We start from the raw sequence: 19,548 nt of genomic DNA, 5'->3' as shown, positions 1-19,548 counted from the left end.
TTCCGTCATCTGCTACCACTGAGAACAGTCTAGATCCATCCTATTTAGAACCCCCTTTTGAAAGCAGCTATCAAATTCCCCCTCATTCTTCTCTTCTGCAGACTAAACAATCCCAGTTCCCTCAGCCTCTCCTCTTAAGTCATGTGCCTCAACCCCCTAATCATTTTTGTTGCCCTCTGCTGGACTTTTTCCAATTTGTCCGCTTCCTTTCTGTAGTGAGGGGCCCAAAACTGGATGCAATACTTCAGTACTTCAGATGGGGCCTCTCCAGTGCCAAATGGGAATAATTACTCCCCTCGATCTGCTGGCAGTGCTCCTACTATTGCAGCCCAATATGCCATTAGCCTTCTTGTCAAAAAGGACACACTGCTGACTCATATCCAGCTTCTCATCCACTATAATCCCCAGGTCCTTTTCTGCCAAAATGCTGCTTAGCCAGTTGGTCCCCAGCAGTGTTTGAGATTCTTCCATCCTAAGTGCAGGACTCTGCACTTGTCCTTGTTGAACCTCATCAGATTTCTTCTGGCCCAATCCTCCAATTTGTCTAGGTCACCCTGAACCCTATCCCTACCCTCCAGTGTATCTACCTCGCCCCTCATCTTAGTGTCATCCACGAACTTGCTGAGGATGTGATCCATCTCATCATCCAGATCATTAATAAAGATGTTCAACAAAAACAGTGCCAGGAGCACACCCTGGGACACTCTGCTTGATACCGGCTGCGAACTAGATATCGAGCTGTTGGTCACTACCCATTGAGCCCGATGATCTAGGCAGCTTTTTATCCACCTTATAGTCCATTCATCCAATCCATATTTCTTTAACTTGCTGGCAAGAATACTGTGGGAGACCATATCAAAAGCTTTGCTAACATCAAGATATATCACATCCACCGCTTTCCCCATATTCACAGAGCCAGTTATCTCATCATAGAAGGCAATCAGGTTGGTCAGGAATGACTTGCTCTTGGTGAATCCATGTTTACTGTTCCTGATCACCTTCTTCTCCACGTGCTTCAAAATGGATTCCTTGAGGATCTGCTCCATGATTTTTCCAGGAACTGAGGTGAGGCTGACTGGTCTGTAATTACCCAGATTCTCCTTCCCTTTTTTAAAGATGGGCACTATATTTGCCTTTTTCCAGTCGTCCAGGACCTCCCCCGCTGCCATGAGATTTCAAAGATAATGGCCACTGTCTCTGCAATCACATCAGCCAACTCCCTCAGCACCCTTGGATGCATTGCATCGCGCCCCAGGGACTTGTGCATGTCCAGCTTTTCTAAATAGTCCTTAACCGATGTAGGTATGCTGGCAACACCCCCGCTCCCACAGTGCAGAAACAGATTATACTTTTTGCTGGCATAATTTGTCATTTGGGGAGGTGATTTAACTATAGCAACAAAATAACTCATTTTGCTCCTATAACATCTGTCTCCACTAGAAGGCTTTGCCATCATAGCTATACTGGCAAAGCCTCCGTGTAGTGTAGACTAGCTGTGTGTTTATGCTGTGCCAGCACAACATCTTTATGACTCCAGGTCTCTACCAGAATAGAAATAACTAGTAACAGTGATAAAAAGACCTGTACAGTTAAGTGAAACTCTCTGCTCAATGTTCTGTGCCAGTCAAAAATGGAAAGCCAGTATTGGAACATGACTTTAAAGGTGAAACAAAGGTGGTGACTCAGGGCATACATGCATTTGAACTCCCTTGTGGCCAGCCCTTCTCCACTACACTTTTATATAAAATGAGTAATACATTAAAGCTATTCCTTGCTGATGGTGCAGCTGATGGGCTCTTCAGCATTTGAAAAGGGCAGATTAATCATGCTGAGGCTTGCAGTTAAGAGGCTGTGTTACTAGCTTGTAATTTCCTGTAATCAATGTACTTTCTCTTCTGTGATTCTGAACAAACAGGTGCAGAGATAATTGTACCCTCTGGGCGCAAGAAGTGCCATATCCTGTGCCTTTTAAGTAAGGCTTGGGAAAGTATAATAGAGACTCTCCCCTAATCTGCTACTTGCTCCTTCAACTGGAGGCCAGAGCAGTTGTTTGGGAAGTGGCAGTCCCTGATGTTGCTTCTTGCAGTGATTTCTCCATAGCTAATCTACTGTGTGCATTCTACAATTTATTGGGGAGGGGGCTCTATTTGGAAAAGAGACTAGTCAAGAACATAAAGAAGATGTAGTATATAGCCCATCCCGATCTCTCCCTCCGCCTTTTTGGCTACATGCATCTCTTTCCCCTAAAGCCTTGTCTAGAGTGGAATCTTTTAATAATAAAATTCCTGCCATTGTTAACACTGGTTCAGCTGCACTTGTAGGAGCCCTAGTGCAGACAGCTCTCTGACTCAGGCAACCATCTTCATTCATCTGTCGAGTGAACATTTTCAGAGCAAGTCTAACTGACAATGTGCTGAAAGCAGGTGCTAGAGCACTGCCTTTGCTGCAGGTCCCACCATCACTAATACTGCTGCAGCTGAACTGGTGTTGGCAACACAGAGTGTGGATAAGGATAAAATGTTTGTGTAAATGCTTTTGAGTGTGTTTGCAGTTGCAGCTTCTGTTGCACAAATAGTTTTACAAGCTCCTAGGGGTATCTGTGCTTGCACACACCTACCTTTTATGGATCTCTCCACTGCATTTTAAGTAGCCAAGTGATCAGTGCTTTCCTGGGGTGAAGAATGAGTTCACTCTTGATATGACAGTATTGCCAAACACAAACTTTCAAACATCACAAGTCAGGCCCAAAAAAAATCACGATTCGTTTAAAAATTGAGATTTAAAAATATATATATATTTTGTGTCTTTTCAGTTTTAGTGTTAACATTTTTTGGCTTTTCTCTATAACCACCAGAGCTAGAAATGTACCTTTAAAAGAAAAATCAGTGCTAGTTATAGAATCACATGACTCCAGGAGCATGGGCTTTAAGACAAGTCCAGAGGAGCACAATTAACATAATTAAATGGCTAGAAAACATTACCTATGAGGAAAGATTGAAAAATTGGATTTGTTCAGTCTGGAGAAGAGATGACTAAGGGGAAATATAACAACAACCTTCAAGTAAATAAAAGGTTATTATAAAGAGGAGGATGGTCCTGCCATGAGGGCAGGGGACTGGACTCGATGACCTCTCGAGGTCCCTTCCAGTCCTAGAGTCTATAATTGTTCTCCTTAATCACTGAGGACAGGATGAGAAGCAGAGGACTTAAATTGCAGCAAGGGAGATTTAAATTAGACATTAGGAAAAACTTCTTAACTGTCAGTATAGTCAAACACTGGAACAAATTACCTAGGCAGGTTGTGGAATCTCTGTCACTGGAGGATGTGAAGAACAGGTTAGGTAAACACCTGTCAGGGACGGTCTAGATAATATTTTGTCCTGCTGTGATATATGGGACTGGACTAGATGACCTATCAAGGTCCTTTGCAGTTCTGCATTTCTATCATTCTAAACACGAAATATCACAAGACTTGCAATAAAATCATGAGAGTTGGCAACACTTCATTCCACATCTACCATACTTAAGAAACTCAACCTTTTCTCCAGGCAGTAGCCGTTCATGGGTGTAATCATTTTTGTCCCTTCTCTTTTCCTCTTATTACACGTTCCTGGTTTTGAACATCTTGATTATTTTTTGTATGTATTGAAGAAGACTGGTTTTTTTAAATTATTATTTTAGAGTGTTCTAATGTTATGTGGTGCCCAGAGCCAGTGTAGGACTTAATGGGAAAAAATATTCTTATTCTGTACTTTTCTTCAACAAAAGTGATGCTCATTTTGATCACGTGATATGGTAAATGCATCACTATAATCACAGTGTGATCCTTTTCTCTTTAATATCTACCAGTGCTGTACCTGTTTGGTAATTCCTATATTATAGAAGTGTAAGAGGCCTCAGTAGGTCATATAGTCCAGTTCCCTGCACTCAAGGCAGGACTAAGAAATAACTAGACCATTCCTGATAGGGTTGTTAAGCATCGGAACAAATTGGACAAACACCTAACAGTCAGGAAATTTTTCCTAATGTGCAACCTAAACCGCCCTTGCTGCAACTTAAGCACATTGCTGCTGCTTGTATCCTCAGAGGTTAAAGAGAACAATTTTTCACTTTCCTCCTTGTCACAAACTTTTATGTACTTGAAAACTGTTATCATGTCCCCTCTCGATCTTCTCTTCTCCAGACTAAACAAACCCAATTTTTTCAATCTTTCCTCATAAGTCATGTTTTCTAGACCTTTAATCATTTTTCTTGCTTTGCTCTGGACTTTCTCCAGTTTGCCCACATCTTTCCTGAAATATGATGCCCAGAACTGGACACAGTACTCCAGCTGATGCCTTATCAGATGTGGAGTAGAGTGGAAGAATTAATTCTCGTGTCTCGCTTACAACGCTCCTACTGATACATACCAGAATGACATTTGCTTTTTTTGCAACTGTGTTACACTGTTGATTCATATTTAGCTTGTGATCCACTATGACCCCCAGATCCCTTTCCGCAGTACACCTTCTTAGGCAGTCATTTCCCATTTTGTATGTGTGCAACTGATTGTTCGTTCCCAAGTGGAGTACTTTGCATTTGTCCTTACTGAATTTCATCCTATTTACCTCAAACCATGGCTCCAGTTTGTCCAGATCATTTTAAATTTTAATCCTATTCTCCAAAGCACTTGAAACTCCTCCCAGCTTGGTATCATCTACAAGCTTCATAAGTGTATGGCATTTAAATCACTTATGAAAATATTGAACAGAAGTAGACCCAAGACCAGTCCCTGTGGGATCCCACTCGATATGCCATTCCAGCCTGACTTTGAACCACTGATAATTACTCTCTGGGAATGGTTTTCCAACCAATTATGCACCCACCTTAGGTGCTCGAACTAGAGGTACAGCAGGATCTCCTGGTTTGAAGTGGTTTCCATCATATACAGGAATTAGTTTTGTTCAATAGCTTTCAGCACCCACACTATACAAATTGTTCCAGCGCCTATGGCACCCACCTTACAGTAGCTCCATCTAGGTTGTATTTCACTAGTTTGTTTATGAGAAGATCATGCGAAACACTGTCAAAAGCCTTACTAAAATCAAGCTATACCACATCTACTCCTTTCCCCCTATCCACAAGTCTTGTTACCCTGGGTAAGAAAACTATTGGGTTGGTTTGACACAATTTGTTCTTGACAAATACATGTTGACTGTTACTTATCACCTTATTAGCTTCTAAATGATTAATTGATTATTGCTCCATTATCTTTCTGGGTACTGAAGTTAAGCTGAGTGGTCTGTAATTCCCTGCCTATATATATTGTCTTTTTATTTTTTTATATAAATAATTTCTTGCATTTTCACGCTGACCCTGTGGCAATTTTTCATACTGATGCATTCCTTTCCCCTATTTTTATTTGCTATATCCTGACCATTTGGTCAAAATCGTTCTTATTTCTCTGCTTTATCTACTTTGTTACTTAACTTCTTGAAAGCCCTGTAGTTGTACGAGTCCAATAAAGCACCATCTATGTGGCCTCACTGTCTACCAGAAAGGTGCCTAATAATAATAATCAGTGTCCTCTTATAGCAATACAACCTATCTGATCACAAAATCTTTTCTATCATATCCCTTTGTCTGCCTACTTTAGATGTGTAAGCCACTGGTTTCTTATTCATGCCAGCTCTGAAAATTACCCCCTTCCCCTTATGCCTGCCTCTTTTTTACCAGCTCACTGCTTTTAACTTTCCCTGTAGCTTTGTCTGTCTTCAGACCCATATACTAGAGTTTCTTCTATTCAGAGAGAAATCACATCACTTTATAGGCCCTGTTACTTTAGATAATATGTACATATGGTCATTTGTGTGTCCAGGTCCCTATTCATCACCATGCTTACTTTGTGTGAGAACTCTCCTTGATGTCCTGTTCTTCATCTTACTATTGTTTTGTCATTTCCATCATTGAGATGCAAAGCTTTTGACAACTTCTGCCAATTTCGACAAGTTTCCCTTATGTCATTGCACTCTGACTGTGGTACACTCTTCTAATGGGAGTGATGTACAGTTTTCAATGATTCCACACATGTGGAATGCAGGATCAGCCACTGAAATTAGGTTTTACCATATGACACCTGCAAATTGTAGAAAACCAGTTTTACATGTATAACAACACAGCTGCTAAAATTATTAACTGAATCACACTTAACAACTGGCATTTCTCCAAAATCTGTCTATACATTCAGTTAAACAGAACATGCTATCTGTAATAGCATCATCTGGTAACCTGCAGTAAAATTAAAGGACTGGGAAGAGTAGCAAAAAGGAGAGGAGAATTTTTGTGCCTCTACCCTTTGTAATAGCATGGGTGGGGGTAAAAAAAGTAAAGGATCTTTAGTTTTTACTCTATTTTTAAATCAGAGTGCTAAGCTGTCTCCCAGTCTTATCTTAAAGAAAACTTGAATAGCCCTGACTAAAATCAGACATCGTACAGGTAAGTGGTATTATGAAATGCGGGGCTTGAGCTGGAACCCATTGAAGTATGTGGGAGTCTACTGAAAAAGATCTGGCAGTTATAGTGGATCACAAATTGAATATGAGTCAACAATGTGATACAGTTGTGAAAAAAGGGGAATATCATTCTGAGGTGCATGAGCGTCCTGTGTAAGATATGATAGGAAATAATCCTGCTCTACACGGCACTAGTAAGACTTCAGTTGGAGTACTGTGGAATTCTGGGTTCCACAGTTTGAGAAAGATGTGAGTAACTTGGAGAGAGTCCAGAGAAGAGCAACAAAAATGATAAAAGATTTAGAAAACCTGTGAGGAAAGGTTATGAATACTGGGCATGTTTAGTTTTGAGAAAAGAAGACTGAGGGGCGACCTGATAATGTCTTCAAATATGTCAAAGGCTGTTATAAGGAAGATGGTGATCAGTTGTTCTCCATGTCCACTGAAGATTGTCCAAGAAGTAATGGGCTTAATCTGATATTAACAAAAGCTATCTAACTATAAGGGTAATTAAGTTCTGGGATAACTTACCAAGAAAGGTTGTGGAGGTTTTTAAGAACAGGTTGGGCAAACACCTGTCAGGGATGGTCTAGGTTTACTTGGTTCTGCCTCAGTGCTGGGAGCTAGGCTTGATGACTTCTCAGTGTCCCTTCCAGTCTTACATTTCTGTGAAAGATCTATAAAGGATATGAACTCAGGATATCAGCAACCAAAGTGAGGTTAGGAAGACACTTCTCCTTGGTGAATGTTAACACATAGATGTTCATTCCTCTGAAGCACTTGGTTCTGGCCTGTTCAAAAGCCCACTAAAGTCAAAAGAAATGCCCTTTGATTGCAGTGAGATTTGACATTCATAGATGTCAAGGCCAAAAAGGGACCACTGTGATCATCTAGTCTGACCTCTTGCGTAGCACAGACCATAGACATTCCCAAAATGATTCCTAGAGCAGATCTTTTAAAAAAAATTCCAATCCTGATTTAAAAATTGCTAGTGATGGAGACTCCACTGTGACCTTTGGTAAGTTGTTCCAGTGATTAATTTGTTCCAGTGGTGATATTTATGCCTTTTTTCCAGTCTGAATTTGTCTAGCTTCAGTTTCCAGCCATTATGTTACAACTTTCTCTACTAGATAGAAGAGCCCATTATTAAATATTTGTTCCCCATATAGCTAATTACAGACTGTTGTCAAGTCACTCTTAACCTTCTCTATGTTAGACTCAAGGAGTTCAATCTATTTAGTTTATCACTAAAGGTGATAGGTATGTTTTCCAGTCCTTTAATTGTTCTTGTAGCTCTTCTCTGAATCCGCCCCAATTTCTCAGCATCCTTTTTGAACTGTGGACACTAGAATTGGACACAGTATTCCAGCAGCAGTCGCATCCAAATACAGAGGTAAAATAACATCTCTACTTCCCCGTGAAGAATCCTCTATTTATGCTTCCAAGGTTTGCATTAGCCCTTTTGGCCAGGGCGTCGCACTGGGAGATAATGTTAGCTGATTATCCACCATGACCCCCAAATCTTTTTTCAGTGACACAGCTTCCCAGGATAGAGTTGCCCCATCATGTAAGTATGGGCTGCATTCTTTGTTCCTAGATGTATAGGTTTACATTTGCAATATTAAAATGCATATTGTTTGCTTGCACACAACTTCTCAAGTGATCAGATCCAATTTTTGTGTCACCTGCAAACTTTATCAGTGATTATTTAAAGTGTTCTTCCAGGTCATGGATAAAAATGTTAATTAATGTAGGACCATTGACCGATCCCTGCAGGATCCCATTAGAAACATACCAATTCAATGATGATTCCCCATTTACAATTATATTTTGAGATCTATCAGTTTAATGTGTTCCATGTAAATTTTGTACCATTCTAGATTTTTAATCAAAATGTCAGTGGTACCAAGTCAATTGCCTTACAGAAAATTTCAGTGTATTTCATCAGCAGTATTACCTGTGTCAATTCAGTTTTTAATCTTATAAAAACATCATTAGTTTGAAGGAATCTCTTTTCCATAAACCCATGTTGATTGGCATTAATTACATCACCCTCTTTTAATTCTTTATTAATCGAGTCCCATAGTCGCCATTCCATTATCTTGCCTGGGATCAATGGCAGACTGATAGGCCTATAATTACCCAGGTCATCCAGTTTACTCTTTTTAAAATTTGAATCAGACCCAAATTCCCAAATTCTTGTAATCTCCATTATGGATTAATCTCCCCAGGTGGACCATGATTCCATCTTATTTTATTTTTTGAAAACACACTAAGAATATGATCATGTTTATTATTGTCATATCCAGCTACGGTATTAAGCTGCCAATATGTTAAAATGTACAGGCATATTTTAAAAAGCTTTAAAGAACTACTGCCAATGTTCAGACCTTAACAAATCATCTTTTATACAGCACATTATTTGCCGTAAGTACCAAAAGATAAATATAGATTAAGGACCAGCTACCTTTAATTTGTTTTACAAGTTAAGATCGCAAAAATGTGCAATAAAAGTCCATCATTTTCATTGGCCTGTCCATAAATTTTAGCAAATGCAAACTATTTAAAAAAAAATCTTTTAAATATTTTGTTGTTTAGGGTTTAGCTACATTAGGTAGCGTGCAAAATAGGATTTAGTTAGAAACACTCCTCAGTCTTAGGTGTAGTGACATAAATCATTTAGTTACAAGGATCAGACAGCAACTTCAAAGTATTACCTTTCAAGCCTCACTGGGCCATGTTAAGTCTCTTACAAGTTAATTTTTTTAATCAGATACTGTAGTTTTCAAATGATATCCCATTTTGGTTTGTTTTTTGCCTAATAAAAAGGAAAGATTTTCTCAGACACCTGCAGATAACAAAGGCCCTGCAGAAAACAATTCCACACATGATATCTTTGAAGAAAGAAGAAAAACACTGGATTTTGGTCTCTGCAAAATCCAATTTTGTTTGCACTGAAAAGAGCTCATGGAAATAGAGTAGAGTAGGTGATGCTTCCACTAGATGGCAAGCATTCTCCTTCTTATTTGTATTCTCAGCAACTTTAAGCTCAAAGGCTGCTCAAATTTCACCTTCCATGTACAGCTACGGGTGGCTGCACTTCTGATGAAAATACAGTACAGCTATATTTATTAATAATAATAATAATAATACTTTTATATAGACTGTCTCATCTATAGATCTCAAAGCATAAGGATGAGTAAGAGTTCAGATAAAATAAGAACTGACCTAAACCTTGGTACAAACTGAACTTTTTGTTGAGGTTTGAAAAGCTGTGGTTATATCCTCCGCAATTTATTGCTTTGCTGTCTCTGCTTATCCTGGTATAGATTGTAAGACCAAAAGGAACCATTCTCTAGTGTGACCTCCTCGATAACACAGGCCATAGAAGCACACCCAGTAACTTCTGTATCAAGCCCATAACTTCTAAGAGATATGCTATTGCTCTACCAGTATGATAGCCAGTTTTGATTTAAGAACTTAAGTAACAGTGAATCTACCACATCCCTAGGCAAGCTGTTCCAGTGGTTAATTACCCTCATTAAAAATTTGTACCTTATTTCTAGCCTGAATTTGTCTAGATTCAGCTTCCAGCCATTTCATCTTTCTGTATCTTTGTCTGCTAGATAAAAGAGCTGTATACTCTCAGAAATCTAGGTACTGTAGGTACTTGCAGAGCATGATCAAGTCACCTCTTAACCTTCTCTTTGTTAAACTAGCTTTTTTAGTCTTTCACTAGAAGGTAAGTTTTCCAGACCTGAAATCATTCTGGTAGCCCTTTTCTGAACCTTTTCCAATTCCTTTTGCAGTGTAGACACCCGAACTCTGCATAGCTATTCCAGTCCTGGTTTCTCAAATGCCATATACAGTGGTAGTACTACCTCCCTATTTCTAGTCAATGTTCCCTGCTTATTTATCCAAGGTTCATGTCGAATCTCTCAGCCACTGCATCACACTGGCAGCTCACATTTACACTTGGTCTCCACCATGACTCTCAGAGCTGCTGCCTTCCAAGCACTTTCCCATTTTTTCAGACCCGAAAAAGAGCTTAGTGTAGTTTGAAAGCTTCTCTTTCACCAGCAGAAGTTGGTCCAATAAAAGATATTACCTCACTCACTTTATCCCCCTAATTTTCTCTGTCATTTTGCAAACTTTACCAGCAACTACTTTATATCTTTTCCCAGATTGTTGTTTAAAGGTATTGAATAGCAAGATCTCTGTGGGGCCCTCTGGAAATACCTCTATTGGATGACTCTCAAGTTATTTGGGGGGGATCTATCAGTTAACCATTTTTAATCCATTTAATATAGGCTACATTTTTCTCTGAATGGTCATGTGGCCAAACTTGTAATCTCATCAGACAAGTTTGATAAAAACCTATTTTTCATAAAATATTGATTGGCATTAACTCTGCTAACATCCTTTACTGATTGCATCCTGAATCAGCCATTCCATGATTTTCCCTGGATTTGATGTCAAGTTAACCATCCTGCAGCAGGGGTGCTGGAAATACATTTTCACAGTGTTTCCATCCTGGCAAAGACTAGGATGTAATCTGGTGTCTGTCTCACTAGAAAGAGACAAGTTTCTAGACCAAATGGTATCAAATAAGCATCTGATACCATGGGATCTTTACCCCCTATTGAACCATTCTGAGGTTTCCCCCACTAACTGTTCCCCTTCTCTTACACTTGACCAGTTTCTGTCTCACAGGTGTCAGATTTCCAGCTCTGTATTCATATACCCACATCACTTTGTGCTTGCTTTGCTGTGGGCCCAGGGCCAGTGACAGTAAATACAAAAGAATCTTGGTACGCACATAACCATCTGCTAAAGGAGAGTGATTGGGATATGACCCTCTCTATTAAATCCTTTTGTAAAGAGCTTCTGTGCTCAGGATGACATTCATGCCACCCTCATGAAACCAGAACAAAACCCCACGTCCAGGAACAGTGCGGTCACCATTGCAGTCTATAGGTGGGAATAGCTGCTGCAGCCTCTCTGTGCTATTTGCACAAAGCCTTAGAGCCATTGGAGTCGTATCATTCTGGGTCCCACAGTATAACAATTATCTGTTTGTATTATCACAGACCCCATTGTGCTAGGCACTGTACAAACATTGAAAAGATGGTGCCCATCCCTCTGTTGTCTCTGTGCTGGTGTATGTGGAGCTGGTGTTGAGATTTCCTTTCTGATTTGCCAAAAGCTTCAAAAGTCCCTAGCGCAGCACCCCACTGCAGGGTGTAAATGAGGCAGAAAACCATGTTTGAGCTCTTTCCAATAGGGCAAGTGTGAGAAATTTGTTTTGTCCCTGGAAAGGGACCCATGTAGGTTCACAGACGTCATCAATTTTCCTCTTTAGTAGGCTCCCTGCTTTCACAAGCAGAGATGCTCTCCAGCCAGGTAGACTGCTAAGGAAAATTGACCTGAGTGTTACTCATGTGTAAATTGCTTATAGTGGCCATCAGAGACAAGGAACTAAAGGGTCATGGCCAAAGCCTGGGAGGAGGCAGGTGCAGAGAATTAGGTTGCAAAGAGTGTCAGGAGCCAGAAATAGGGATCAAGGAGGGCAAAGAGGGAGCAGATGGAAAAGGAAAGAGATCAGAAAGGGGAAGCAGAAAATAAAATGAAAAATGCAGAGTGAAAGAGGGACAAAAGTTCATCGATTTTAAGGCCAGGCGGGACAATTGCGCTCACCTAGCCTGCATCACACAGGCTTTAGGACTGACAGATTTGGAGCTGCTCCGTAATAAGTTATGAATACGATATGTTCTGTGGGGTGTAAGAATCTCCACTGTATACAGAGTTAATTCAGTAAGCAGGTGTGGTTGGGGGTTCACCCAGGCCTGTGAGGTGTAGGAATCTCCACTTTATACAGAGTTAATTCAGTAAGCAGGTGTGGTTGGGGGTTCACCCAGGCCAGTCAGGGATTCAGTCAATGTCTGCTTCGTAACCCTGGGCTGCACAGCTTTGGTCCAGAGTTCTGACTTCCGCAGCCCAGAAGCCTCAGCCTGGCTTTGCCCAGCCTAGTTACCCCTGGCAGGGCAAACTCAGTACCCTGAATTCACCCCCAAATCGTTCTTCTGCAGGGACCAGTCCCTCTCACTGGGACTGTGTTAAGTTCACTGCCTCTCCAGAGAGAGTAAAAGACTCTGACCTGTCAGCTTTCTAGAAGTCAACGTTTCCTTGAATTTACCCAGCACCCATGATTTATAAAGAAAGCAAAATGAGTGTTTTAACAAAAGAGCCTGGAGTATGTGATCCGAGGTAACAGGGGTGAAGGTAGAAATGGTTACAAACAAATACAAGTAAAAACACGCATCTAAAAGACTAAAACTTAATCTAGCAAGATACAGTCGTTGTTCAAGATGGTTTGTCTCACCCACAGTCTCCTTTCCATCTTTAGTGGGCCAGCCTGGCCAGGATCCACCACCGAAATCAAATAGCTCATCTCCTAACACAGAGGATAAAGATGGAGTCTCTCTCCATTCCACATATCCCCAATGGGATTGTCTTTGTTTTACAAGCCAGGAAGGACTCCTGGGGATTCAGTTCCCTGTGTCTCTCTGGGGTGCAGAAGCCACGTTAATTTTCTGTCTCTGGGCTGCAGGTTCAGGATAACCCCCTCTGGTTTAGCTCGATAGCTTTGTTTACTACTAATATAAATTGAGGTAAAGTCACATTCCTTTGCTTAGGGCAGATCTGTTTATTGCCTTTACCTAGGCAAGAATGTCTGGTCTTAAATATGTTCTAGTACCATTATACAGAGGAAATTCATAACTTCACATATAATGCTGACACAGGCATTTTACAATGATGTTAAGATCAGTGTGGTTATCAGCTTTCATATGATATTTTACACAATGCCTTGTGGATAAATACCATTATAACAGAGTGTTAGGTGTAGTGAGTTGGTTGAGTCTGACACTCTTAGGGTCAAAGCAGTGTTGTCAACACTTGCACCCAGGAGAGGGGCAGGTGGATTCTGATACACAGGTCTCTGCAAACCCTTCTTGGATGAGGCAAAAGCCACTCACTTTGATCCTCTGCCCTCCCACAGAGCCCACCAAACTTCCTGGGAAGACAGAACAAAGACTCTGGCAACATTTAAAAGCACACACTCTCCCTTTTGGGGGACAGAGATTGTTGGTCGACAGACTGACTCCCTGATCCACATGTCTTTTTTGGAGTCACTGCTTCCCAGGGTAGAGTTTCTACATCCTGTACGCATGGCCTACACTCTTTGTTCCTAGATTTAAGACCTTAAATTCTGCTGTATTTAAATGCATGTTGTTTTGCTTACGCCCAGTTTATCAAGCAATCCAGATTGCTATGAGTCAGTGACCTGCCCTCTTCATTATTTAGCACTCCCCCTATCTTTGTGTCATCTGCAGACTTTATCAATCATGAATTTGTTTTCTTCTGGGTCATTGATAAATATGTTAAAGCGCATAGAGTCAAGAGTCAATCCCTTGGGACTCCACTAGAAACACACACTCAATGATGTCAAGTATCAGAGGGTAGCCGTGTTAGTCTGGATCTGTAAAAGCAGCAAAGAATCCTGTGGCACCTTATAGACTAACAGACGTTTTGGAGCATGAGCTTTCGTGGGTGAATACCCACTTCCTCAGATGCATGTAATGGAAATATCCAGGGGCAGGTATATATATGTGTGCTAGCAAGCAAGCTAGAGATAACGAGGTCAGTTCAATCAGGGAGGATGAGGCCCTGTTCTAGCAGTTGAGGTGTGAAAACCAAGAGAGGAGAAACTGGTTCTGTAATTGGCAATTACAGAACCAGTTTCTCCTCTCTTGGTTTTCACACCTCAACTGCTAGAACAGGGCCTCATCCTCCCTGATTGAACTGACCTCGTTATCTCTAGCTTGCTTGCTAGCACACATATATATACCTGCCCCTGGATATTTCCATTACATGCATCTGAGGAAGTGGGTATTCACCCACGAAAGCTCATGCTCCAAAACGTCTGTTAGTCTATAAGGTGCCACAGGATTCTTTGCTGCTTTTACACTCAATGATGATTCTCTACTTACAGTTACATTTGAGACCTACCTAACCAGTTGTCAGTTTTTAACCGATTTAATGTGTGCCATGTTAATTTTGTATTGTTCTAGTTTCTTAATCAAAATGTCATGTGCTATCAAGTCAAATGCCTCACAGAAATCTATTACATCAACACTATTATCTTTATCAATCAAATTTGTAATCTCATAAAAAAAATCAAGCTTGACAGGATCTATTTTCCATAAACCCATATGTTTGGCATTAATAAAGAATTAAAAAAGAATACTTAATCGAGTCCCACATCAGCCACTCCATTACTTTGTCCAGGATTGATGTCAGGCTGTCAAGCTTGTGATTATTTGAGCCATCCAAACTGGCATAACATTTAGCTTTTTTCAAGCCTTCTGGAATTTTTCCAGTGTTCCAAAGCTTATTAAAAATCAACATTAATTGTTCAAAGAACTCCTCAGCCAGCTCTTTTAAAAACTCTTGAATGCAAGATATCTAGACTTGCTGATTTAAAAATATCTAGCTTTAGTTGCTTCTGTTTAACAGTCTCCTTAGTTACTAATGGAATGGACAGAATTTCATCATAAGATATGAATACATCATCTGGCTCTCTCTCAAATACAGAACAGAAATATTTATTGAACACTTTTGTTTTCGTGCACTTTTATTGACAATTCTATCACTCCCATCTAAGAATGAACCAATACCATTGTTCCCAATATACAGTACTTTAAAAAAGTCTCATTATTAACCTAAATGCTTCTGTCATAGATTTCTCCTGGTGACCTTTTGCTTCCTTATCAGTTTCTAGCTTCTAATTTATTTTAATTGCTAACAATTGCCCCTTTTTTCCCAGTTGTTAGATATTGCTGTTTATTTTTTATTGCTGCCTTCATTTCCTCTCTTAGCCAGGATGGTCTTTTAACCAGCATGGCCTTCTTTCTTGACTGTGGGTTTTGGGACATCAAGTAAAATGTTCTTAAGCAGTTTCCAATTACGATTTACATTTTTCTGTTTAAATTCTTTCTCCTAGTTGATTTGGCTCATAATTGTTTTCTGCTTTATGAAATTGGCCTCTTAAAGCACCAAGTATATTAATTGTATATATATTATACTGCTGAGATGTTATAATATTTGCATATAAATGGATCGAGTCACGATCACTTGTACCTAAGCTACCACTCAGTTTTTCTGTGATCAGTTCTTCATCTGTCAAGCTGCAATCTAATATATAATTTCCCCATGTTGGATGCAATGCTTCCTGAGTTAGGAAATTATTATCTTCAACTTTTAGAAATTCCAAGGATGTTTTAGTATTGGCATCATGACACCTCCAGCAGTGGTTGCTCAGATTGAAGTCCCCCATGATCAAGGCCGGCTCTAGGCACCAGCGACGGAAGCAGGTGCCTGGAGCGGCCAATAGATAGGGGCGGCACTCTATCTGTTGTTGATGCGGCACTTCTGGGTCAGCTGGCAGCGGCACTTTGGCAGCAGCTCAACTGATCCATCTCAGTCTTCGGTGGCAATTTGGTGGCAGGTCCTTCATTCCCTGTCTTCTGCCTTGGCGGCACTTCGCCAGCAGCTCAATTGGATTTTTCTTTTTTCACTGCTTGGGGTGGCAAAAAACCTGGAGCCAGCCCTGCCTAGGATCGCAGATTTTTCCTTACACATTATAGATTTGTGCATAAGGAGACAGTTTTCCTGTTCTCATGTGTAATTTGGTGGACTATCTGTGCTCTATCTGTGATGACACTGATCCATTAGCTTTCCAGATAATTTGCTTCCAGATTGCCAGTGACTCAGAAATGGGAAATGCCATTTTTGATATGGAGTGCCACTTCCTCTCCCCTTTTGGCCACTCACTCCTGCCTTGGAGTCTTCATTAATTTTGTTCTTGACATCTTGATTTTGTGCTAAATGAAAGATCATTTGTTCTCTCTTCATTCTCCTCCTCTTGTTAGTTTACCACGCTCTTGACTACTCTAGCCAGCCTGTCCTAGAGCAGACTGGTTACCTTTTTACTGAGATGGAAGCCATCCACATTGTACATCCCTTTTTCACCACAGAAGATGGACCAAAGTGCACCCTCTACCCTACACCACTTACCTAGCCAGCAGTTCTCTTCCAGAATCTTTGCATTCTGTCTTCCATTGCTCTAGGACAGGAAGGAGCTTCGTGAAGATCACTTGGATATTTCTCTCCTTCAGCACTGTGACGAAGTGGATGATTTTCTTAATGTTTTGTATGAATATTGTGTGTGTGCCTCAGTTTTCCCTATGTGTTGCATGATTAACCAGGTGGTGGGACAAGTGTGTTGATCTTTGCAGAGATTCCCTAGAGGATCAGGTGTGACTGCCATCTAGCTAGCTGGGCCCAGACAATGGCTTGACATTTCAAAATGTAACAACTGATGGTTGTGGGAAAGGGAACCACCCTCTGCAAAAAGCCAGCCAGCTACAATGAGTTGGAGAACAAAGAGTTGAGGTGGAGGCCAGGTGACCAGTTTTGCCTGGGAAAGACAGCAAAGGACAGAGGAGAGGCAACTGGACATGACTGAGGGTGAGCTGTTGGAAGCTGGACACTCTCCTTTTTGTGTCTCTCAGGGAGAACTAGGGCTCTGGGTCTGACAAAGATGGACTTAGCTATAACTTTCTGGTTTCTGTGGTAACGAAGACCCTACCTATGTTTTGTTCCAGACAACAAATAAACCCTTCTGTTTTACACTGCTGGCTGAGAGTCACTGCTGACTGCAGAAGGTGGGGGTGCATGACTCCCCTTTGGGAGTGTGTGTAAGGCTTCCCTCAGGGGTCCTATTCAGGTGGACTCGCTGCAGGGTGCTCATGGTGTGGAACAGGGGTGCTGAAGGCTCTGAGGTCTGTCCCAGGAGGCAATGAAGCCAAGGAGAGTGTGCCCTGAGGGGTGTCACACTGAAGTGGGTCCTGCCTGAGATTGATTCAGAGCTGTTCCAGAGCACCGAGCCTGGAGCAGATTATAATCACACCCTTCCGAGTTGCCTGGAGCACACTATAATCTGTGAGGTATCCTGTGAAGCAGTGTCATTAGTGCCAATGTGCAGCATCACCAGTGGGCCCTGACCCAACGACTTCAGAAGCCTATCCATTCTTGCAGTCACATCTCATGTTGACTCTGGGAAGACTGCACACCATCCCTTTGCCTGCCTGTCCCTTGCTTCAATTCTTCAATGCTTCTTAGCATAGACTTCCCAGCAAAAATTATCTGTCATCTTTGTCTGGCTGGAGACCGTTGTGAACATTATTGTGTCTTGCCGGCTTGGCAGAGCAGCCATCCACACGTGCATCCTATACGCCTCTCCATTCCATTCCATCAGCTATATCTTCAGAGAAATCTGCTTTCATTTCCATGCTGAGAATCTGGTAACAATTGGGTACTTCTAGCTGTGTGAAATTCCTCCTGGTCCTCTTCTCACTGGTGGTCACATCCTGCCCATCCTTGTCTGCTTCCAGCTGTGAAGAATGCCAGTTGGTCCTTTTGTTTCTGGAGATTATAAAGTGTCAGCCTTTTTCTCTGATTTCCACTCTGTCTGGTTCCTTGGGCACCCATTCCTTTCTTTCTTGGATCTGTGGTGGTGATGCTTTCTGACTCTGGTTGTCCAAGTACTCCTCATGCTCTCTGATGCTTCTGGCTTCAGGAAGGAAAGACATCATGGGTCAGCTGTTCTTCCAGTGCTGGCCGTCCTGGTATAGAATATAGAAATGTATCTAGAAAGCCTCTCGCGCTGCCCAGTGCAAACTCACTCCACAACTCCCATTAGCTGCTCCTTTTTCCTGCGTAGGAGCTCACTAGGTAGCTAACTTGTATACTAAGTCTCACTGCTTAGCTCCACCACTTCACTAACAAGGAGGGATTAACCACTCAAATGTCAAACAGGGCCAATCACAGATCCATGGGTCCCAGCCACAGTGCCCTCACTAAAACCCAGATGTCTCCCCCTGGCATGTTCAGAGCCCAGAAACCCAGCTATACCACCTGCAGAGAAAACAAACACACACACAGTTCACCAAGCACAAGGCCTGCAGCTACTCCCTTCTATGCCACCCTATTGCTGTTCCTGTTCACCTGGCAAAAGTGGGGCAAGTGAGTGAGAAACAGCAGCGGGATGAGGGAAATTGAAAGGTGTCCTGCTGCTAAGGCACCCCAGAATACTAACTTGTGATGGGGCATTGGCCTGTAAGGGATTAATAGAGCCATAGGGAGGCTGCACAAGAAGCAGCCAATAGAAGAGGGGCTGTGAGGAGCAGCCAATGAGGATCCAGCAGGCTCATATAAGGAGAGCTGCAGAGCGAAGCAGTGTCAGTTCCTCCCTGCAGCTCCAGGAGGGTTAACTGGGTGCCTTGTAGGCGGAAGGAAGCCAGAGTAGTGCTGGGCAGGAACAGAAGAGTGAGAGGATGCTCCTGGCTGGCTGCTAGGACTGGCATGCTGAGTCCCTTAGGTAAGGGCAAAGAAGGTGCTGGGCCTGCGGAGAAGTGGCCCAGGGAAATGCATGGGGGAGTGAGAGGGGATGTAGAATGTAGCTGCCATCTACAGGGTACCTGGGCTTGGTACCCTGTAGATGGCAGCTACATTCTACATCCCCTCTCACTCCCCCATGCTGGCTGCTAGGACCCAAAGTAGTGGGCAGGCCCTGATCCCCTATTTGGGGAAGACGCAAGTCAATTGACTGCAATTGCCTCTGAGGAAGTGGCTGAACAGTTGACTGCAGGGCCCCTGGAACGGGAGAGCACACTTTGTGACACTGCCAGAGGGCTGTGTCATGAAGAAGACACTGTGGTTCTTAGAATGACATGGGTGCAGGAGCAGATGTGACAGTGGGCAAGGCACCATCAGGAGAGGACCTGCTCAGCTAATCTCCAAGATGACCAGCAGGAGGCGCCAGTGTAGTGAGTGGAGCCCCATCAAATACGTAAACACCTCAGTACTACATAAGGGTAATAGTCCACTCTTGGTCTTTGGATAAATTCCTCTGGCCAGTTCTAGGAGTCTCCCT

Source organism: Gopherus flavomarginatus, chromosome 5 (genome assembly GCF_025201925.1).
Source record: "Gopherus flavomarginatus isolate rGopFla2 chromosome 5, rGopFla2.mat.asm, whole genome shotgun sequence".
Taxonomy (NCBI): domain Eukaryota; kingdom Metazoa; phylum Chordata; order Testudines; family Testudinidae; genus Gopherus; species Gopherus flavomarginatus.
This window is presented reverse-complemented; position numbering follows the sequence as displayed.